Source organism: Schistocerca serialis, chromosome 8, assembly GCF_023864345.2.
Source record: "Schistocerca serialis cubense isolate TAMUIC-IGC-003099 chromosome 8, iqSchSeri2.2, whole genome shotgun sequence".
In the NCBI taxonomy this organism is placed as follows: domain Eukaryota; kingdom Metazoa; phylum Arthropoda; class Insecta; order Orthoptera; family Acrididae; genus Schistocerca; species Schistocerca serialis.
In genome coordinates, this window is record NC_064645.1 from 521,176,224 (window position 1) to 521,200,906 (window position 24,683).

The window sequence follows — 24,683 nt, forward strand, 5'->3', positions numbered from 1 at the left end:
ACCAGCTACCTTGTTGACCTTACTTGAGCTCATTTGTTGTTTTAATAATCAGTTCACTTCTTATTTGCAGCTGAGTTTAATGTAAGAGCTGGCGTTGGTTGCTTTTGTTCTGTGTGCTGTTGTGTAGCTTCCAATTACAGCTAATTTTGTAAGAAGAAAGAAAAGGAAAAGAAATTTTAATTCGTCCACTAGCTTTATAGTAAATTAAAAATATGTAAGGGCTACCATACTAGCCTAATTATCTATCTGTAGCAATTTTATGTTAACTCTGGAGTCATTATTTGGAGATTGGTAGATCCTTGGGGTTGCGGTAAACATTACTACAAATAACATTAAATGAAAACCAATGCATAAAAATATCCGTGGATTTGCCTGTGTCACTCAAATAAGCAAAAATATCGCCGAAACAACGATAGTCGCATTTATTTTAAAAATTTGCTGAAAATTCTATCACTAATAACCCAAATGGAAAAATAGCGCCAATGTGGTCACCAGGGCAGTATTTAGTTATGAAAACTAGTTGCGATATGGAACGACAAAGCGGGGTTTGTGTTGACAGGAAAGGGTATGTGATGACAGCAGATTCTACAGTTCGTTCGTTTCTAAACTATTATTTTAACCGTTTGCTTGAATTCCTCCGAGCCGACTGTGCTCTGCATCCCCATCCTCGCCCCTCCCCCTCTCCCCTCCTCTACCATCCATAATCTACACTCACTGAAAAAAACTGTCAACATGAAAAAATAATTAATGAAGAGTAATGAAACGTTGGGGATATATTTATTTATGTAACATATTTAAGTGATTAACGTTGCAAGACATGGGTTATCGTAAGCATGAGATAAGCCATTGCATATGTGGAATGCTGGAACATTAACAACCGGTGTAATCTCCAGAATGTTGTATGCAAGCATGCAAATGTGCATGCATCGAGTTGTACAGGTGCCGAAAGTCAGTATCGGGGATGGAGTTCGATGCCTTTTGAACTTGGTCAGTCAGTACATGGACGGTTAATCTGAGGTTGGAGTTAGCGTCCGATGATGTCCTATGTCTACTCGACTGAAGGCAGATATGGTGTTCGATCAGTCCAAGGCAACATATCGACAATATGTAGAGTATGTTGCGTTACAACAGCGGACTGTGAGCGAGCGTTATCCTGTTGAAAACACCCCCTGGAATCTTGTTCATGAATGGCAGCACAAAGGTGGAATCACCAGACTGACGCACAAATTTGCAGTCAGGGTGTGTGGCATTACCATGATAATGCCCCCGGTGTCAAACGAAGTCGCACCCCAGACCATATCTCGAAGTGTAGTTCCAGAGTGTCTGTAACGTAGAAAGGCCGGTCACAGGCCCTCAACCAACTGGCCTCCTTGTAATCAACACATGTCCATCACTGGCACCTAGCAGAACCAGCTTTAATCAGAAAACGTAACAGACCTCCACCCTTCCCTCCAAGGAGCTCTCGCTTGATACCACTGAAGTAGGAAATGGCAGAGGTTTTGGGTCACTCAAATGCACGCTATGGGACGTATGTCGCGGAGCTATCCTTGAAGTAACCGATTTGTAACAGTTCATTGTGTCACAGTGGTGCCAACTGCTGCTCAAATTACTGCTGCAGATGCAGTATGATGAGCCAGAGTCTTCCGCCGAGCACGATGGCCTTCCCTGTCGCTAGTACCACGTGATCGTACAGAGACCGATCTTATTTTCTCGTGCCAGCAGTCATGTGCAGTGACTATATTCCTGCCAAGTCTCCCTGGAGTCTCGCTGAAGGAACATACAGTATCTCTTAGTCCTAATACACGACCTCGTTGAAACTCAGTGAGATGCTGATAATGACGTCTTTGTCGCCTTAAAGTTATTGTTGACTAACATCAACTCACCACGTCCAATCTCAAAGGTAACTAACGCACACGACCGTTAACGCGATTTATCGCAACCCTATTTTCATCCTCATATTGCCGCTACTAGCACCATTCTAATTAGACCGGCACGAAATTTGAGTAGACGTTATATTTCAGACACAAACACGTCTACCAACTTCTGTTCATGTCACCCAACTCCTTCTAGGTGTTTCGACTTTTTTTTCGCAGCGAATTTACTCTATTGTAACACTATAATAACTCAAGCGTTTTCAGATATTCTATGATTACCTTCGAGCTCTAATGTTTGTAAGTTATGGAAACAATTATAGAAAAAAACATTTTTTTTTTCTCCTGTAACAGTACTTATGGTGATTGGGGGAATAGTTATTTACCTCTGGGAGCAAACAGTGTTTAATTTTAATGTTGGTTTGCATGATATTACGACAATATGCATAGTTCAGTGATATTTACATTGGAAGGCAGCTAGCAATCGTCATTTTGTACTATGGCTCTATGGAACATCTGAGGTCATCAATCCCCTAGACTTACAACTACTTAAACCTAACTAACCTAAGGACATGACACACACCCATGTCCGAGGCAGGATTCGAACCTGCGACCGTAGCAACAGCGAGGTTCCAGACTGAAACGCCTAGAACCGCTCGGCCACAGCGGCCGGCTTTTTGTACTATATATCTGTACTTAATTAGGGCACACTTGTGAAACCACAGCTGTCATGTATTCAAGTTTTACTGCAAGAAAGGTGTTATACTATGAAATGTCTTATTCGTAATCTCCTTGGAACAATGAATCCAGGCGTCATAGTCCTACTGCATTTGTAAATGGACGACATATAAGCGATAACGTGTGTTGTACATCACAGAGGGGTTTATTAGCATCGAAGACTGTGTAACCATATTATATTAGCTAAAACCAAACTCATTCGTGACGTCTCTTACATTAAAAGTCTAGTTGAAATCAAGGTGTGAATGAATGTTAAGATCTAAAAACAGTAGCTCATAGTATTTGTGTATGCTGTTTTGTTTTATAAATAAATTTTATTGCTATATTTCCAAGTTGACTGTTGAAATAATAATTTAAAACGATAGTTTTGATCACTTGAGTAAACTGAAGAATTTTGATGATATGGAAGTTACTTGTGAATGAATTGAGGAACTAGGGATGGTTTGGTGTGCTGAAGGAATTCTGACTTGATTTCAGATAATCCGGAAATTTAAATACAAGAGAAGAATGATAGCTATGTTCAAAAGATGTTTGAACCCATAAAGTTACAAATTATTCGTCCTAAGCTTACGATTTTTCTGCTCTGCGATAGTGAGCATTTTATTATAAGACTGAGTTATGTTTTGTTAGCATATAGGCAGTACATTATATTCTTTTAATTCGTTTGGCAGTAAATTGAAGTTACTGTTAAATAAAGAAATATTTAATTGTGCATCTGGTTACTTCTCATATATGTATACTGCTGGGAATATATGATATACTGTTGAGATCATGTGTTATAATTACTTAAGAAAAGTTTTTTCTTGCCTAAAAAACATTATCCTTTTTAAGGTCCTCTTTAACAAATCGACCCCCTCCTTTTGACAAAATCCTGGCTGCATCCTTAGATGAATGAACCGTATGGAATGCTCCAACTCATTAATCCAACGATGACACGCGGATGTCTTCTTACAGGCGAGAGAGGCTGCAATGTATCGATAGCTCAGCGTGATTGGCAAGATTTCCCCTGCAATGCGTAAGAGTCCTGTCCCTCTCATTAATCAAATTTGGGGAGATGGATGGTCGTGAACAGTCTCGTTTGCATTATCGGCAAAATCCGTTGTGCGTTTGTGGCAGCTTGTGGAAATAATTCTGTGTGCTGTATGCCATGAGCACACTCTACCTCTCTCCGATCAGCTCTATGCAGAACTGTACAGTACTTAGGTCCTCAAAGTTTAACCAAGGCAGTACGTCCATAGTTAAATAACGAGACTGGTCTCATTCATAGTATCATTATCATGATACTACGACCATTCAGCATACTATGCTAGGTAGAGGATTCCTCTACATTTTTTTCATTCATTACTGTCTTTACAAGTACGGGTAGGTGTTGTTCTTGTCTGCTTTGTAAAGTTATATACCCAGCTTCCTTTATGTTGCAATCTTTGTTAGTTCAACAAAGAACTGCTGTCTGTTCGCCTGGTATATGTTCCATATACAGCCACTTCATTTACACTGCGCCCATAATTACTCCAGTCTGTTCACCCACAGATTTCTCTGTTTTCCTCTGTCACCCAGTACTTCCTAACATACGTCTTTCCATTTCTCTCACACCAGTCCCAAGTTAATAAAGTGTTTTTGAATTAATAAAACCTATGTTTCTTAGCCATAAATCAAAGCAGATAAAATACTGTATAAGTTTTCCCTTCGGACGCATCGGAAGAGTGGTTTAGAAATCCATGTTGAGTTTATTAGGGGCAATCCAAGCATCTATTAGTCTTCGGTTTATCTCTTTTGCTGATCACACGGTCATCTTCAACTACATTAAATACAAAACAGCAACTGATTATCTTCAACTACATTAAATACAAAACAGCAACTGATTCTATGACTTCGTTGTTAGTACGTAGTATTTTTTTTCTATATGTCTGTTATACATTATGTGTAATCATGAAGCATCGACTGCACACCGACTAAGTGAGCGCCGCGAAACGGCATCAGCAAGGCGCTGACCCTCATACCAGATGTAAAGAGCTGGCAGTGTCACACCTCCAGAAAGACAGAGTTCAGCGTCCCCTGTCAGCGGATTTAACCAGCCGCCCATCATTGGTCGGCCTCAGTTCGGTCGCAGACTTCGAGAGCAACAGTACCGACTAGTAGGAAGACATTACTTAGCCTGCGTTCTACGAGAAGTAATAGAGTGTGAAAAATAATTGCATTTAGGACACACAGGAAGCATCCTCATGACGACAAGCTGACTTAGGTTTCTTCCCTTTTTAGAAATAAAGTGTTCCATTAATCTGCAAGTGTTGTGTACAGATCATTTTAGATTTCTGGCACCGGCCATCGCAACATCTCTTCGTTCTCGTTTTTTTTATCAGTGCAGATAGTTCCCAGTAGCCAATACAACATCTGGCGACGAGGATTCCAGAACCAACGCTGCCTTCGCTCTTCGCCGCTCCACCACAGCGCGTCACTAATATTTCTCTCTTTTCTGTCAGCAGAGCATTGCTACTAATTGTGTACTCTCTTGCACACAACCCGCAACGATTACACTATTTGTGTATTTGAATTGTTTCTAATTATATTGTTGCGGTGCTCCTTTCATTAAAATGGCCCCTAAGCTGTTTCCTACATCACTTGCCTCTATGCCTCAGTCGCTGTTGGCTTTGGTCTAATGCAGTTTATTCACTTTCAGAACCACCAAATGTCACAGTACATGACGGCAGTCCAGCAGCTCATTAATGCACAAGCCGCTGCTGCATCAACTCCGACACAACAGCCAGCCAGGTCCACGGCACCGCCTCCGTGCGTTCTAACGTTCTGGGCTTTCAATGAACAACAAGAGGAGTGCAACGAGTATTGCGCACAGTTCGACGCTTATTGTGGTACACATCAAGTGTAAGGTACTGTGAAACCTTTCTTATTTCTTGACAATGACACAGAACTTTCCCGCCTCGCTCAGAAGTTATTCCCGACTAGTAGGCAGGAGTTAAATGGTTCAAATGGCTCTGAGCACTATGGGACTTAACATCTGAGGTCATCAGTCCCCTGGAACTTAGAACTACTTAAACCTAACTAACCTAAGGATATCACACACATCCATGCCCGAGGCAGGATTCGAACCTGCGACCGTAGCGGTCGCGCGGTTTCAGACTGAAGCTTCTAGAACCGCTCGGCCACATCGGCGGCAGGCAGGAGTTACTACTTGTGGAAGATGTATTTCCCACCCTCACTAAGTACTATGTGGAACAGGTAGAGGTTGCTATCACTCATTACAAGTTGTTTCGATGGCAGAAAAAGCCAGAACAGACATACAGTCAATGGGTCACTGAACGTCAGGGGATTTACACGACAGTGTCGTTTTAAATGTAGCTGTGGACAGTACTTCAGTGACACAGTGATTCATGATGCAATTGTGTACGATGTGCCACACAGTAGGATTCGTGAACAAATACTCAAACATTCTGATCCTACTTTGAAACAAGTGTTGCAGGTTATTGAACATCAGAAGTCATACGATAGTGCCGTGGAAAATTTTGAGGTAGCTCATTTATGCAGTGGAGCGCAAAGTGACAAACAAATACGGCCTTGCGACCGACCACCAAGCGCAAACATACCACCGCTCCGCGGACAGAGTAAACAAGTGTCGCCGCATGCGTTTGCGGTGAAATCATGTCCCCGCTGCTTTCCCGCGCCGAAAAGACAACATTGCCCTTCACGGAACGCAACTTTCTTTGCTTGCGGAAAGCCAGGTCATGTGCAGTCTGTGTACTTACAACGGAAAAAGAACTCTACCCACGTTCGCTCTCATAAGCGCGAAGCACCTTCTCAGTCAACATAGTTTTTCTTTTCTTTTTTTTTTCTAAACCGGCTGCCGGTACTAGTAATAATCAAATTCAGGATGTACCTTCACCCCGTCCAAGTGCTGTGGAACGACAGTCAAATAAATAATTTGTGAACTTAGTTACTTCCTGCAATGTAGACAAGATATTGCAAAAAAAAAAAAAAAAAAAAAAAAAAAAAAAAAAACCGGCTCTGAGCCTTACGGGACTTAACATCTGAGGTCATTAGTCCCCTAGAACTTAGAACTACTTAAACCTAACTAACCTAAGGACATCACACACATCCATGCCCGAGGCAGGATTCGAACCAAGATCTTGCATACAACTTACTATGGTCAGGACATTACAGTGCTTGGTACATGTAGTTTGCCTGCCACATTCTAGTCTCACAACAGTGACATTTACAACTTCGCGTTCGCGAGACTGTGAAAATATTTTTGGGTTAGATTCATTCGATTTGTTTGGTGTTCGTATTCAGGACAATCTACTTTCTGTTTCTGCTTTCAACACAAAAGACGGGGTTCCTCATTTGATTGACGAGTTTTCTGATTTATTTTCTGAAGGTCTTCGGAAGAGCAGATAATTTTGTGGCGCACGTGAGAAATTTTGGAAATTTGTGGTAAGGTCTTATGGGACCAAACTGCTAAAGTCATCGGTCCCTAAGCTTACACACTATTTAATCTAGCTTAAACTAACTTAGCTAAGGACGACACACAAACACCCATGCCCGAGGGAGGACTCGAGCCTCCGACGGGGGGAGCCGCACGGACCGTGACAAGACGCCTCATAGCGCGCGGCTACCCCGCGCGGCTACGTGAGAATGAAGGACAGTATACAACCTAAGTCTTTTCGGGCATACCCATCCCTTATGCACTTGAAGACCAATTATCAAGTGAACTTAAGAAATGGAAAGAGAATGGTATTATTGCCAGGACAGTCACTGGGCGTCTCTCGTAGTAATCTTACCAAAACCTTCTGGCATCAGTTGTCTCCCCTGATGAATTAATGGGCAGGCTTGATGTGGGCCACTAATTTTCAAAAATTGCCTTACGCGATGCTTATTTTCAAATTCCGCTAGATGAGGAGACTCAGAGGGTGTTCGTAATCAACACACATTTAGGGTTGTTCAAATTTTTTGCACTTACCCCTTGGCAGCCCTTTCGCGCCTGCGTATTCCAACGCTACTTAGAAAAGTTTACTACAAATGTTCCATTCTGTTCATATTACTTGGATAATACTGTGCTGCCAGGACATACAACGGAGGAACATGTCAGTAACCTTCACAAGCTTTTTCAAGTACTTTGAGTTGCAGGTATGAAGTGACGCTTGGACAAAAGTGCCTTCTTTTCAGACTTAAATTCAGTACTTACTCCATATTCTAAATATCCGGGGTGTTCATCCCCTTCACTCACATTTCTGTCCATCCGGGACCTCCCTAACCCCGTGGAACGTGACGGAATTGCAGTCAATTCTCGGGAAGTTGACATAAGTGGTTTATACCAAAGGCAGACCAGATCATGGCCCCGTTGCATCGTTTGCACGGAAGAAGGTGCCTTTTGTTAGGAACAAATAGAGTCAGAATCCATTCCAGAAACTTAAAAATGTCTTGTTGAGAGACATATGCCTTGTTCATTTCGATCCCACTAAGCCTGTGGTTTTGGCAGTGGACGTTTCTTCGTATGGAACTGTAGCTGCGCTCTCGTTCAGATTTGGTTCACAGTGTTGTGTTGGCAGAAGAGCCAACACCGTGTTACTAGTGGAGGCCGAAATGCACGCGTTTTATCTCACGCAGGCTGGCGTGAGGAGGGATGGACTATACTGACGTGAGGTCTGGAACATGACAAGGAATTAGAATTCAGAAAGCGGACGTAATTAGTTTGATACTTAACTTTAATCCATTAATGATGAACGTCGCTCTTGACGGTACATGATTCACAATATCATCTGTTCAGAATACATTCATAGTAACTGAATATGGCGCCCTGCTAGGTCGCAGCAAATGACGCAGCCGACGGATATGCCAAACTGTCGTCTCTGCAAATGAAATCGTCTGTATACAGTGAACCATCGCTAGCAAAGTCGGCTGTACAACTGGGACGAGTGCTAGGGAGTCTCTCTAGACTAGACCTGCCGTGTGGCGGCGCTCGATCTGCAATCACTGATAGTGGCGACAAGCGGGTCCAATGTATACTAACGGACCGCGGCCGATTTAAAGGCTACCACCTATCAAGTGTGGTGTCTGGCGGTGACACCACACGCAGATGAGGTCAATTGCTTTTGCTTCCAAGTTACGGACCAATACTCTATGTAACTATTCCCAAATCGAGAAGGAAGCGCCCGCTATTACTTATGGCTTTACAAAGTTTTACCATTATCTATTTGGTCGGAAGTTTTACATAGTGACGGGACATAAGCCACTCCAGTCAATTTTTTTCTCGGTTTGTGTAAACCCAGTAAACAAAAACACCCTGAATAAGGCCACTTGCAACATTGGCCGAAACGTCGGCAGCTTTACATGCTGACATTGCGGTCGCAAACCCAGAAAAATTTGACTATGACAATGGCCGCGGAAGCCTACGTTTATATAAGCTACTTGAGTGTCCATTTTATCCGTCCAAACTTGTTCTGCCACGCACGACTCAGAAGCTACAACGTTGGGATTTGTTATTGCCACAGTATCATTACAAAATATTGTACCGGCACACGTCGAAGAATGTAAATGATGAAGCCCTTCTTCACCTTCCTGTTGGTCCTCATTCTGAATTCGATGATACTGCCGCAACTTGATGTCAGATCGTTGCGCGAGACACTGAACTTCTACAGACCTGTCCACTGCACTACAGGAAAACCGCACAGGCCACAGAAGCAGAAGCTGACAAACTTTTGCCGCGCGGGATTAGCCGGGCGGTCTCGGGCGCTGCAGTCATGGGCTGTGCGGCTGGTCCCGGCGGAGGTTCGAGTCCTCCCTCGGGCATGGGTGTGTGTGTGTTTGTCCTTAGGATAGTTTAGCTTAAGTAGTATGTAAGCTTAGGGACTAATGACCTCCGCAGTTAAGTCCCATAAGATTACAGACACATTTGATCTGACTAACTTTTGTTGTACTTACTTCTTGGCATCGTTCAGTAAAAAACATTCAGAACTCTTTTGTACGCCAATATTTTGCTCTTCGGCGTAGCCTCTCCGTCCATTATGGTGTGGTTCAAATGGCTCTGAGCACTATGGGACTCAACTGCTGTGGTCATAAGTCCCCTAGAACTTAGAACTACTTAAACCTAACTAACCTAAGGACATCACACACATCCATGCCCGAGGCAGGATTCGAACCTGCGACCGTAGCGGTCGTGCGGTTCCAGACTGTAGCGCCTTTAATCGCTCGGCCACTCCGGCCGGCCATCCATTATGGTGTGATTTTCTCGCAAAATGGATCTGGACATTCGCATGTGCTTTCTCATAAAGTGTTACATGAAGATGTATTTCGATTGCTCCACAAAGGATGTTGAGGAGCTGTCAACACAAAACAGTTATTGTATCGGTACTCTACTTGGACGGGCATGGACGCCCTCATTGAACAGATGACGTCACAGTATCGCGCTTGTGCTGATAATCTATCGATCCCGCCCCAAACGTTTACAACTTGATCAGAGTCTCTATCGCCGTGGCAGCAAGTGCATACTGACATTACTATTGGAACACTCGTTGGCTTACTGTTGTAGACACTTTTGGCATATATCTGTTTTCAGTGCCCAAGAACTCAACTACGGCGCGTAGTACCATTCGGGCTTTGTCATTTTTCGCTTGGAAGGTATGCCTCAAGTGTGGATTACAAACAACGGACCATAGTTTACGGCTCAGGACTCTCAACAGCTTTGTACAGCCAATGGTATCACTCACTTTACCAGTGCTCCAATTCATTCTCAGTCGAATGGGACAACTGTAGCATTTGTGTGTACGTTCAAGCAACTGATGAACAGACTGCGTGGTTCCCACAGAGGGGAACAAGCACTGTTGCTCTTCCTCGTAATATACCGCTCCCCAGTCCACGATGGTCCGTCGCCGACGGAATTTCTACATCGCCGGAGCAACTGCACGCTGCTCCAGTTGCGGCACCCATCGCAGCGCACGGTACCTCCCACGCTCGGCAAGTATTGCTCTGCGCTTGATGGTTCTATTCTTTCAGAGTTTTTGGTCACCTCAGGCACTGGGAGAGAGTAACAACTCTTCGGGATTTAGGCACTTTGAAAGGTGGCTACACTGAGTCACAGTGCCAGAGATCGCGCCAAAGAGTTTTATTCCGCCGCCTCCACTGGCAGTGCTCGTTCAGAAGTTGTGGTGGTTAGTGCTTTGCTGAGAGGATGTTGATAGCTGTACTATTTGAGGCCATGTCGTGTGCAGTCGTTTTGATGGGCTAGACAGCAGATGTTGTTCGAATGGAGATGTTGTAATGATCAGAGTGTATTTTTAGTCAATATGTATGAAGGTAAAAAACAATTTTTTTAATTTTTTTTAAATTTCCTAACTAACAATGCCTCTTGGTCACATGTTCAGTCAACAAAGCATCTGGCTTATGTTCATGTATTAGACTGTAGTTCGGGTTTCTATGTGCAATTATAGTATTTCAGTTTTATTTAATTAATTCAGTGTAAATGGTATTTAAAATATCTTGTCTTATTGAGGAAAAACCGTGCCAGATGTGTACGTTGAATCACACTTCCACACACAGAACAGTTACACTTGCGCTTTGTTGTTCGTAGTTTTTGTTTCGTAACTTTTATAGTTGCTGGGGACTTAATTAATTAATTGTGGTAACGGAAATTTCCTTTCATTCTTTGTTGTTATTCTATGCAGTCAGATTGCGTACTAATACTAGTCAGGGCCAACCGGTTATGAGACAGCGTAACCGAACAGACAGCTACTACATCTAAAAAATTAAAATTATTTGCATTTTATTTAATTAAGCCCCCAAGCACGTGGCGACCGCTGCTTCGGATTGTCCTTTGGAATTCTTTTGATAGTCAAACAGCAGACAGTAGTATTGTTGAAGTACTTTGTAGTTTAGTAATTGTAGTCTATATTGCATGTGTAGATTTGGTAATGAACATTTGTAGTTGTCTTGTCTTTCTTCTAATGGTATTTTTGCAGAATTTAATTTTTGATGTCTTGTATACGCGTTTGACAATTTTGTGCAATCATGAAGATTTAAATTGTTCGTTAATCGTGTTTGAGGGAAGCATTTCGTGTGAATGGTATTGTTGGTGATAAAGTGTCATATTGTGTGTAATTTTCGTATAGTGACGAGTTTTGTATGTGTTGTAAATGATTACGCGATCGATGAAAAAGGCAAAAATGATGGATAGGGAGAATGACGAAAATGTTAACATGGCGAACTCGCCAACACAGGAGAACAGTATGATGAATAATGAAGTAGAAAACAATTTAATAAGTCGGGAAAATAGTCCGGAACCAGTTCAAAATTTTTCTCAATAAAAAAATTCACAGAATACGAGATTAACGATAGAAGATTCTGAAATAGTATCGAACACAGATAGCTTTACGGCTATGACGAAGGAAGTTAGTTTTACGGGAAATATTAGGGGCGAAAAGAATTTTGAACCAGTTAATACAGAGCAGTTGATGGGTGCTATTTTTAATTTGGGATCACAGATGGGAACTTTGGCAACACGGTTAGAAACTGATATGGGAACAATGGAAACACGGTTAGACTCACTGGGATCACAGTTAGGATCTGAATTAAAAACAGTGACAACAATGCCAGACTCACAAATAGGAACAATTAAAACAGAAATGAAACACTGGAAACACAGTTAGACTCACGAATAGGGACATGTTTCAAAAAGATGAAAGATGAATTAAAGAAAGAAATTAGGGAAGAAGTACAACCGATTTTGAATTCTCACAGTAATAGATTAATTGCAATAGAAATTAGACAAAAGGAACAGGATAGAGAACAGGAAGAAAGAGATCGCGTGATAGTACAAAAATTTTCAGAGTTAAATTTACAACGTGCACACGATAAGGAAGAAATATTTGAGAGAATCGAGGAATCCGTACCAAATGACAGAATAAATAACCTAACACAACAATATGAACAATTAACTACTAAATGTATCAATACTGAAACCCGAGTCGCGACACTTACGGAAGACGTAAATAAACAGAAAGAAAAAATAGGTGACTTATCGGAAAGAGTTGAGGAGATTTCAGATAAATTGACAAATCCTAGTTTACATGGGAACAGAGATTCAGATGATACAGCTCCGTTGCCATTTGCAGAAACATAAGAGTACCAGTGCATAAATAAACATGTTGAAAATCAGGGAAAATTTAATGTATGCGTTAAAAGGGAATTTGAGGCATTACGAAAGCAAGTGAAACAAATTGAAGGCGAAATCGTAGGAAAAGACAGCAGAAGAAATTTAGAATCACAGATAGCAGAGGGCTTTGAAGAAAATAATTTATTTCATTTACGAGATGCAAGAAGAGAGCGCCAGGCGCGCGAACTTGACAATAATCGACATTCGGACTGGGACAGACGCGGTAGGTCTTTGTCGCCACGAGGAGAAAACTTTGACTATAAACACTTTTTAACCGTTCGGAAATTTAAGATCTTTCGCAATTCTAAGAATGACATACATCCATGTTCATGGTTAGATCAATTTATGTACGCGCTTCCACCAAATTGTCCACTAAGTCACAAGCTGGAATTTATGTGTGGATATTTAGAAAACGAACCGGCGACGCGCATGCGCGCACTTATTAGAGATTGTTGTAATTTAAATGATTTTTATCATGCATTTCTATCGGCATATTGGTCCGAAAACACGCAAGACAGAGTCAAACGCAATCTTATTATGCAGCGTAATTTTAAACAGTCTGAGTTCCGCACGCCAGCAGAATACTTTGAAGACATGATTCGAAAGAATCAGTTCCTTTCCAACCCTTAAAGCCCGATTGAATTAATTCGCATTTGTTTAACTAAGCTGCCACAATCCATAAGACAAATTGCTTTAGCCGGAAGATGTAAAGACGACATTGAGACTTTTAAGACTTGCTACAAGAATTTGAGTATGACAACGACGACGGGACTTCTTGTAATTTTTTCAGTAACGGTAATCAAAATAGATTTTCAGAGAGAAGGGATAATGATCGGAACGGACGTTATATGGGTAATTTTGAGAATGACAGACGAAACAGACAGGACAATAGATACCAGCCTTATGACAATAACAGACGTTCTAACAGAAATTACACAGACAATTAAAATAACGGAAATTCCTAACGGAATGATCAATCATACGGAAACAATAATCGGTATCATCAAGACAGAAATTATTCATACAATAATAGAAATTCTTACTACAGAAATAACCAGGGTAGTAGATATAACAATAATTTCAGAAGTGACAGTCGAAATTACACAAGAAGTAGTCATGCAGATAGACAGGAAAATAGAAATTTTAATAACAGACACAATCAAGAATTTACATTTAACAGACAGGAGGGACCTAATTGGCATCCTCCGCGTGAGAGAAATTCCAAGAGACAAGTGCAAATCGTAGAAATTGATCCGCGAAATGACGCGAATAATCAAAGACGTGACGCAAACAATCGACAATGACTTGTAGCTTCAGCTTCTGGCAGCCATATAGACGGTTCAGAAAGTAATGACACTACGACTTTAACTATGTACGCCTGGAAGACATGAGAGACATTTTGCTAGACGAAAAGGAAAATAATGTAGACGCATTTTTACATCCTGTTATTGAAGTATGTGTGGGTAAGAATAAGTTCACTGCGGTTTTAGATTCTGGGAGCCCATTGAATGTTATTAGTGAATCAGTTTTTCGTATATGTGTAAGAACTATTGCTTGTCCTGTGTTATCTGTTTCTAAAACTACAATTCGAGGAGCTATTTCTGGAAAAAGTGTGGAAGTCAAACAACAGACTAACCTAAATTTCATTTGTCAATGATACGAATTTTCTGCTAATTTTGTTATTGTTCCACTACTCAATACACAAATTATATTAGGTAAGGAGTTTATTAACACACATAAGGCAATTTTAAACTTTAAAGAAGGAAGTGTGAATTTGACTGTTGCCGGAATGCCGAAATGTTTGAAATTTTTCGAGTGTTTAACAAAATCTGAATCAGACACAAAATGTTTGAGGTTTCTTACTTCTGATGTTTTCGCTGAGTATTATGACGACAATGTGTTCATTCATGACAACGACAATAGATACAGAAACGGGATGGATTATATAATTAATACCGAAGAATTAATTAATGAAAAGGTTAAGAAAGCTAAAGTGCCAGATGACGTTGCAAGAGAAGAATACACCAAATTTTGACTTCACATGCTACAGTATTTAGTCATCACACAGGAACTATACAAGGCTTACAATATTTATTTAAAGTAAAAGAACACACCATTTCGAGGAAAAACGTACGCTATTCCTTTGGCTTACAGAGACAAGGTTAAGAGTGAACTTCAATACATGTTAGATCAAGGTATTATTGAGCCAGCAGTCAGTCCTTATACCAGCCCATTACACGTCGTTCTTAAAAGGGATGGGTCAATTCGTTTGGTTCTGGATTCCAGACAGATAAATAATATCATCATTCCTGAAACTGACCGCCCACAAAATTTAGATGAACTTCTTCAACATTTCCATGGAATTAAAGTTTTATCCACGATTGATATGCGAGCAAGTTTTTGGCAAATAGAACTCCACCTTGATTTTAGAAAATACACTGCCTTTTTAGCCTTTGGTAACTGTTACCAATTTCTAAAATCACCGTTTGGACTTATTGTATCTTCAGCAGTATTCATTCGTAGTTTAAACGAAATTTTACCTGTTTATCTTCGTGATAATATTACTTCATATGTTGACGATATTCTTATTGCTAAACGTTCTTGGTGTGAGCATAACAAAATTTTGGATTCATTATTACGTATTTTTGCAAGAGTTGGCATTACAGTGAACTTGGAAAAATCTGAATTTGGTCGCTCTCAGGTGAAATTTCTTGGTCACATTATTTCTACAGAAGGTATTCTTCCTGATCCAGAGAAACTAGACGCTATTCGTAATTATACTGTTCCTACCACAAAACGTGATGTTCGTAGTTTCCTTGGTGTCTGTAATTTTCTTAGACGCTTTGTTAGATTGGACGATTTGGCCACACCTAGTTTATGTGAACTATCTGGAAAGAATTCTAATTGGTGGTGAGATGAGGAAGCTCAATCAGAATTTGAACAACTTCGTGATGCTTTAGTTGCTGCTCCACTTCTTTCACACCCGGATTTATCTAAAGATTTTTGTTTGGCGACGGACTCATCATACAAAGGCCTAGGTTTACACTTATTTCAAGAGATAGAAGAAAACGGCGTTGTAGTACAGAAAACTATTGCATTTGGAAGTCGTGTTCTCTCTAAATCAGAAAAGAATTATTCGATTACGGAACTTGAAGCCTTAGTTGTTGTTTGGGCTTTCACAAAATTTCGCATATTTTTGTATGGCAGACATACTAAGGTTTACACCGATCATCGAGCTCTGGAATTTCTTATGTCAACAAAATTAACACATGGAAGATTGTCACGATGGGCGCTGTATCTACAGGAATTTGATTTTAGTATTGTTTACATACAGGGTTCTTCAAATATTATTGCTGATGCTTTATCACGTGCACCTTTGGGTTTGAAACAAAGTGCTGAGGAGGACTGCAAAGAAAACAGTTATTGTTTGATGTATATTCAAGGTGTTGCGTTTGAAAATTTTGTTTCGTCTTCGCTCCAGGACATCGCTAAGGAGCAAAACAAGGATCCAACCTGGAAGGACATTAAGGAGAAGTGAAGGAGAAAGGAAAGCGTAGTGATTAGACAGTATTATTTAGTTCGCAATGATATTCTTTTTAAACGAAAATCGGTCGACAACCCTGTTTGGTTAGTTTATATTCCTGATGAGTAGGTTAATAAATTGATTTGATATACACATTTCAGTTATGCACACTTTGGTCCCAGAAAATGCTTTCATCAATTACGAGAAAATTGCTACTTCAGTAATATGGAAAAACGTATTCGATCTGTTCTTGCCAAATGCAAATTATGTCAAAAGGCTAAGCCGCCAACTATTTCTCACAGAGCACCGTTGTTTCCTATCATTCCAGCGAAATTAAAGGAGATGGCTGCAGTCGATTTGTTCGGTCCAGTGGTTCGTTCTACTAATGGTTTTACATACATTTTGGTAGCAGTGGAATTGACATCAAAATATGTGTGTTTTACACCTTTACGCAAAGCAACAGCTCGTTCAGTATCTAATGCTTTCATAAAACATTTTCTTAAAGAAGTGGGTCATGTTGATAAGGTTATATCAGATAGTGGATCACAGTTTCGCTCTAAAATTTGGCTTCGTACTCTACGGCGTCGTAAGATTATACCAATTTTCATTTCACTTTTTCACCCTCAATCTAACGCTTCAGAGAGATGGATGAAGGAAATCAATAAATTGTGTCGTCTTTATTGTCATCAGAATCACAGAACTTGGGATCAGTATCTTCATATTTTTCAAAACATTCTGAATGAACTCCCTAATGATTCAACTTCTTTACCGCCTATATTGATATTAAAAAATAAAACACCGACAAATCGCATTTCTGAAATCGTTCCTTTTCCGCGTTCACGGAAACTGCGGTATTCTGAAGTTGTCAACCTGGCTCTACAAAATATTGCATCTGCGGCTGCTAGAAGAGAGAAATCAGCTAAACGTCCTGGTCATTTAAAAACCTTGTCAGTTGGTCAAAAGGTGTAAATTAAGTCTCATCGTTTGTCTCACAAAGGAAAAGGCTTGTGTCACAAATTTTTTCTGCTTTATAACGGTCCATATAGGGTTCGCAAAATTATTCGTGATAACACTGTCGAAGTAGAAACTCTTAAATCTCGTCGCCCTAAGGGACTACATCATATATCGAACGTTAAAATTTTTGTGGAATGACATACTTTTGAGAAACTAACAGTTATACATAAACACACGGAGAGTACAAGGCTACCGCGCCGTGTTCCGACGGCGGCACATACTCAAAGCAACAGTCAAGTCTGCGTGGCGCACAAGGCAGTCATTGACCGCAAACAATTACTTCCTACGTCACGCGTACCTACAGCTGATCGAGCGCTCAGTGCGAATGCACTGACAGCCGTAAACAAATACAGTCTAATTTCTCTGATTAAATTCAGTATAAAGCAATAGTGACTTGATAAATTATGTTATTTACGTTCAGTATTTTTCAGGATACGGTTGTGTAAAATATTTAATAACTTCATGTAAATTCTGTATGTGTCCGACGTTAAGAGGACTTGCTAGCGAGAAAATTTCAGGAAAATTGTAATTTCGAAGAAGAAAGTAATAAACTAAAAAGGTAACTATTAATTGAGTTTATTTTTCAGGAAACATATTTCCACTTAGGTACGTACTTTAGACGTAATTTGCTGCTCGCGATTACGTGATTTATACTTTGTGCTAAATTTCATGTTCTATGAATTTACTTGTGAGGCGACGTGCTTGTGTACATTTGCTGATTTTGACAATGTTTTATTAATGAACAGGGTTGTTACTTGTGTATATTATGCATCGCTTGGCTGCTATGCTTTTTCACTGATGTCATATTTTTTTACTATGTGCCAGCTGTGCTTATTTATTTAAATTATAATTGTCACCTGATTAGTTGTGCTGATATGGTTATATATGTAAGTTATACTTTGTGATTTATCTGCTTGCACCTTCATGTTTACTTATTAAGATTACATATGAACATTTATTTGCTTATGCTGAAATGATGCTAATGACCTGTTTATTATGTAAGATACATATTTGCTGCTTTGCATATGGATTGCATATTTACACATTTCTGTTTTGTTGCCATAAATATACTCTAATTTGGTATATAGAAATGCTGATATAAGGTGTACGAACATGGAGTTTAGGCCACAGTATGGTGTTAATTATAGATTGTTCGCTTGGTGGAGCCTCGTTGTAGAGATTGTGCTGCATCCAGTTGTTGACATTCTGTTCTCTACTGGTATATTTACTCGCTATTGCATGTGTTGCTTACGCTCAGTGCCTTATATTTTAAGATATGAAAATGAACTGCTATAATTCGACGAACGACATTAGAACAAGAAACTTCATTGAAGTCACATGAGCTGGAGGTTTTATGGAAGCTGTATAAATTTATGCTAATAGGAAGGAAGCTAACGACATGAAATACCAACACTAGGTTTAAACCATTGACAGTTATTACACTGCATTCTTCGTGAGCAATTGAAATAGCAAGTGACACTTGACACAAGAAATACTCCACATGTTTGCTTCTGTTTTGCCATGATTTTTGAAGTGGTGTACGCACTGTGAAATATTACGATTTATTCATTCAAAGTCTTATGTAATCATTCATACTCCGTACTCGTACTTACTCACTGAAAATTATTCAAACAAAAGGCTGTTAGTGGTCATGTATGCATTTCTTTTATTTAATGATGGACAAGGTAACCAAAATGTATGTTATAATTCATAATGAGTAGAAGATTTGGGTCAGATGGATTACACAGAGGTTGTGTGTGGACATTGTGTCTTCGGATTGTATGGGATGATGAATTGAAGTTTGCACTAGTATTTTACCCTGTACTTGTTCGAGGAGACTGACTAGAGGAAAGAGTTGTTATGGAAGTGAAATGATATTGGCGATAAGGTTTATATGTATCGACGTATTGAAGAGGTATTATTTAGGTATTGAGATTGTGTGAAGTTGATGATTATTGGAGTTTTGGTGGACAAGAGGTAAGGTAACTTGATGATAAGGTTTATATGTATCGACGTAAGAGGTATTATTGAAGTATTAAGATTATGTGATGCTGATGATTATTGGAGTTTTGGTGGATAAGAGGTAAAGTAAGTGAGGAGCATATTTTTTTTGTTGGTTTATATGGAACAAGGAGGAAGAAGATGGCAGACTATAACACTCAAGTGGAAGGAAGATTGTCTACACACACACTTTGTTAAATCACTAAGCAGTATATTCTTTTTTTGGGGAGAGGAAGCATATGCATATCTTGGCACATTGACAGTTGTTCAGCAACCATACATTTGATTTGGCTTGGCAAACATTGGTCTTGACATGATGACTATGACGTTGACTAACTATTATTGACTGTTATACACTGCTGCCACTACTACTTGATACACATGTCGAACATCAAATTTTGACAGAATTGCATTTACACAGTTAACACTAGTTCTTAATGTGGATGAAAGGTGAGTGAGTGTGTTTTGTGTGTTTTCCTTTCCTAATCCCAAATAATTGGTACCGACCTATCTCCTAAATATTATTTTACTTGTTTGTTGTGGCTTGCACTGACACCCATAAATATTATAGGTTTACTGTTATTTGTGTATTGTAATAGTTAATATGACAATTATCTGATACCATTTGTGTATTTGTTATAATTTGTATGTTTAGTGTAAGAGCATTGAGAATAATTTTGTAAAAGCATTTGTGTGTGCATTCAAACTGTTGTTCATGCCCACACCTGTTCAACATTAATGGGTGCCACTTGGAAATGTATAATTTCTGCTGATGAACGGTGATGAACTGTCTGATTAGTGACAGTGAATATTATGGACTGTTACCTGCACTTGTTCAATATGATGGGTGACACTTGGAAATGTTTAATTTCTGCTGATAAACTCTGATGGTCTGATTAGTGATAGTGAATATTATGGACTGTTACCTGCACCTGTTGAACATTGCTGGGTGCCACTGATGGAACTGTTTCTACTGAAATAATGTCACTTGTTGCTGTCTGCACCTGCTCAACATTGCTGGGTGCCACTGATGGAACTGCTTCTACTGACATAATGTCACTTGTTGGTGTCTGCACCCGTTCAACATTGCTGGGTGCCACTGATAGAACTGCTTCTACTGACATAATGTCACTTGTTGGTGTCTGCACCTGTTCAACATTGCTGGGTGCCACTGATGGAACTGCTTCTACTGACATAATATCACTTGTTGGTGTCTGCACCTGCTCAACATTGCTGGGTGCCACTGATGGAACTGCTTCTATTGAAATGATGTCACTTGTTGGTGTCTGCACCTTTTCACCATTGCTGGGTGCCACTGATGGAACTGTTTCTACTGACATAATGTCACTTGTTGGTGTCTGCACCTGCTCAACATTGCTGGTTGCCACTGTTGGAACTGCTTCTACTGACATAATGTCACTTGTTGGTGTTTGCACCTGTTCAACATTGCTGGGTGCCACTGATGGAACTGCTTCTACTGACATAATGTCACTTGTTGGTGTCTGCACCTGCTCAACATTGCTGGGTGCCACTGATGGAACTGCTTCTATTGAAATGATGTCACTTGTTGGTGTCTGCACCTGTTCAACATTGCTGGGTGCCACTGTTGGAGCTGTTTAAATATTGCTGATGAAATGTTATGAGACTGCTATTTGCACCTGTTGACCATTGCCGGGTGCTACTGTTGGAACTGTGAACTACTCTGAGGAGTGCTACTTGTTTATTGAACTATTGAAAGGATTTTATGTGAATATTTGTATAAACGGATTTTTTTGTGTATTTACTGTTTATGAAATGTTATGAGACTTTTACCTACACCTATTCGTCATTGCTGGTGCCATTGATTGAATGATACTTGTGGAAACTATTATGTAAAATCGCATGTAAGCAAGCATTTGTATTCCTTACTGTATTTTATATATTAGGTTATTGAAGGGTCAGTGCAAAGCCAAAATTTATCCAGTTATGTGATATTTACTTATCAATATTATCTTTTATTTTTGTCTGTATTTTTTTTGATGAATTTGGTGGTATTTTCACCACCAATACTGGCAAAAATACCATCAAATTCTAGCCTGTGGAGGAAGGGCATATGAAAGGTGGCTACACTGAGTCACAGCGCCAGAGATCGCGCCAAAGAGTTTTATTCCGCCGCCTCCACTGGCAGTGCTTGTTCAGAAGTGGTGGTTAGTGCTTTGCTGAGAGGATGTTGATAGCTGTACTATTTGAGGCCATTTCGTGTGCAGTTGTTTTGATGGGCTACACAGCAGATGTTGTTCGAATGGAGATGTTGTAATGATCAGAGTGTATTTTTAGTCAATATATATGAAGCTAAAAACATTTTTTTATTTTTTTTTAAATTTCCTAACTAACAATGCCTCTTGGTCACAGGTTCAGTCAACAGAGCATCTGGCTTATGTTCATGTATTAGACTGTAATTCGGGTTTCTATGTGCAATTATAGTATTTCAGTTTTATTTAATTAATTCAGTGTAAATGGTATTTAAAATATCTTGTCTTATTGAGGAAGAACCGTGCCAAACGTGTACGTTGAATCACACTTCCACACACAGAACAGTTACACTTGTGCTTTGTTGTTCGTAGTTTTTGTTTCGTAGCTTTTATAGTTGCTGGGGACTTAATTAATTAATTGTGGTAACGGAAATTTCCTTTCATTCTTTGTTGTTATTCTATGCAGTCAGATTGCGTACTAATACTAGTCAGGGTCAACCGGTTATGAGACAGCGTGACCGAACAGACAGCTAGTAAATCTAAAAAATTAAAATTATTTGCATTTTATTTAATTAAGCCCCCATGCAACTTGCAAGGTTTTGCTGTGTTGTTGGGCCACCGTCAGAGATTCTTCTGCAGATTTTCTGTCCACAGATTCCTACCCTACAGAGATCTTGCACCGCCGGGTGCCTCTTCGCGCCGCCTACGGAATGGATGCAGCTGGACCCATCGTCTTCGCCTCCACAGTAGCTCATCTTCCTGGCGATTGTCCCGGCACCCGCCGTGGACCCGATGAATCCGCTGTCGTCGTCGTCGTCGTCATCGTCGCCGTCGCCGTCGTCGTCGTCGCCGCCACCGCCGCCGTCGCCATCACTACCCCGTCCGTTTTACGTCGGACCGGTTCAGGACGAGGGTGGGCGCTTTTTCGGGGGTTATCTGAGTCCCCCAATCCACCACTCCGTTATCTGCCACAAGATGGATCACTAAACGACAACGGAGTGACATTTTTTTTGGGGGGGGGGAGGGGGAGGGTGGAATTGAGATGTCATAATGTATCGACTGCATACAGACCAGCGCAGCGCCGCGCCGTGAAACGGAATCAAGAAGGCTCTGACGGGTACACGAATGGAAAGAGCGGGCAGCACCACACCTCCAGGAAGGCAGAGTTCAGCGCCCCTTGTTAATACTGACTTAACCAGCCATCCATCGCTGGTCGCCCCAGTTCGATCGCAGACTTTGACAGCATCAGATAAATACGAAGACGTTATTTAACCTGTGTTCTGTGAGCAGTAATAAAGTGAAAAGTAATTGCATTTAGGTGGCACAGGAAGCCACCTCATAACGAGAAATTATGTTTCTTTCCTTTCTAGAAATAATGTGTTACATTATTCTGCAAATGTTTAGTAGAGATAAATTTTGATTGCTGCCACCGGCCATCGCAACTTCTCCCGTTCCTTGTTTGCGTCGGTGATGACAACCCAGAGTAGCCGACACAACACATTAATTTAGAATTATTGTAATGCATTTTTCAGACGTAGTTCCACATTGCTCAGTTAAGTTATTTTCTTCGTCGCTGAAGTTTTATCTGTAGTAGGGGCAACATTAGAACGTTATCAGCAAAAGTGATTCAGATATGTCCCATTAATAAGTTCTCTTTCTTTTATCCATTGTAACGATCTCAAAAGATCCACTAGAATTGGTGACAATAGTTTCCATGATTTTCAACTACTTTATCTGACTCCTTCTTCAATTTCCTTTCCTGAAGTGTATAGGCAGTATAATTTAGGAACAAAAATTTCATTCCTCTGTGAACCTTTTTATTTTTATAGTAGGTTAAAGCTTTTTGAGAACCGAGGACCCGCATTACTCTTCCAGCATATCGGCGTAATTAGAGGCAGGATTTCGACTACTAACGTTGTTCAAAGAACCGCAGAATCGCCGAGGATAATAACTAGAGGGGTTAAGCTACTACGGCGTGTATCTTATCCACGACACTGTAGACGAAACCATATAGGCCAAAAACTGTAGGAAGAGAGAGAGATAAGAATGTGTAGAACAAATTACTGTGAGTATTGAATGCTAATTTGGCTTTGAGGTTAAGGTCACAATCACCATGGGCAGTATCAAATGACTCCTTTTTTGCTTGAACCTTTGACCCACATCGGCATAGGGTCGACATGAATATTAATGGATTTGGCAGGGTTAATTTAATAGGTGCAAGGATGCTTTTCCTGTCGCCACCCCCTTTATCCCCGCCACAGAATATGTGTGGTATTATCATGTGAACCTCGGAAAAAGTTTTATAGATGCTTGTATATCGTATAACTGAGAAGGAAATTCGGTACCAGCCCGGTATTCACCAAGTGGGGTGTGAGAACCCGCCTAATAACCATCCAGGTTGACTGGCGTACCGACCCTCCTAGTTAATCCTTCGGGGGGAGGGGGGATTTAATCCGAGGCCGACGCACCTCCCGGCCTCGCAAGCTGCGCCGTAACACCCACAGATAGCCGGGCGGGTAGGAAATTAATGCAATGAATCTGTAGAAAAAGACCGCAATAGTTGTAGAAGATTTTGTATTGTATAAGGTAAATAGTTGCTAAATATTAAACCATTGTCACGAACGAAATTTCACAGTTCGAGCTTCAGATAAAACAGCTGCCTAATCCGCTCTGTTCTTCATTGGCTTAGAGCGAAAATTACAGAATGAATGAGATGCGTTTATAACCATCATGAACGAACAACGTAGTATATTCAGTCATTGTTCATTTTTCAGTTCGTTTCATTATTGGAATCAGTTTGTGAGTTCTCTAATGAAGCTTTATTTGATTCAGTAGACCACGTGGCTGAAACTTTTTCAGAACTGAGAGCTCACATTACTCTTCCAGTACATTAGCGTAATTACAGGCACTGTTTCCGGTACTAACGTTGCACAAAGAACTGATTTGTCTCGTGTGATTTGGGAACAACTGCTACAATCCGGCTGCCAGCCCAGCACCCTTCTAAATTTTCCGAGTACCGCTGATCAAAAAATAATTACGTTACGGAATCCCACAACAGTTGTCACTTGCATGTATAGCTCATTATTCTAGTTTCATAGCAGTACGGAATATAAAATTTTCAATTGTTTCTGTGCGAAATGACGCCGAAT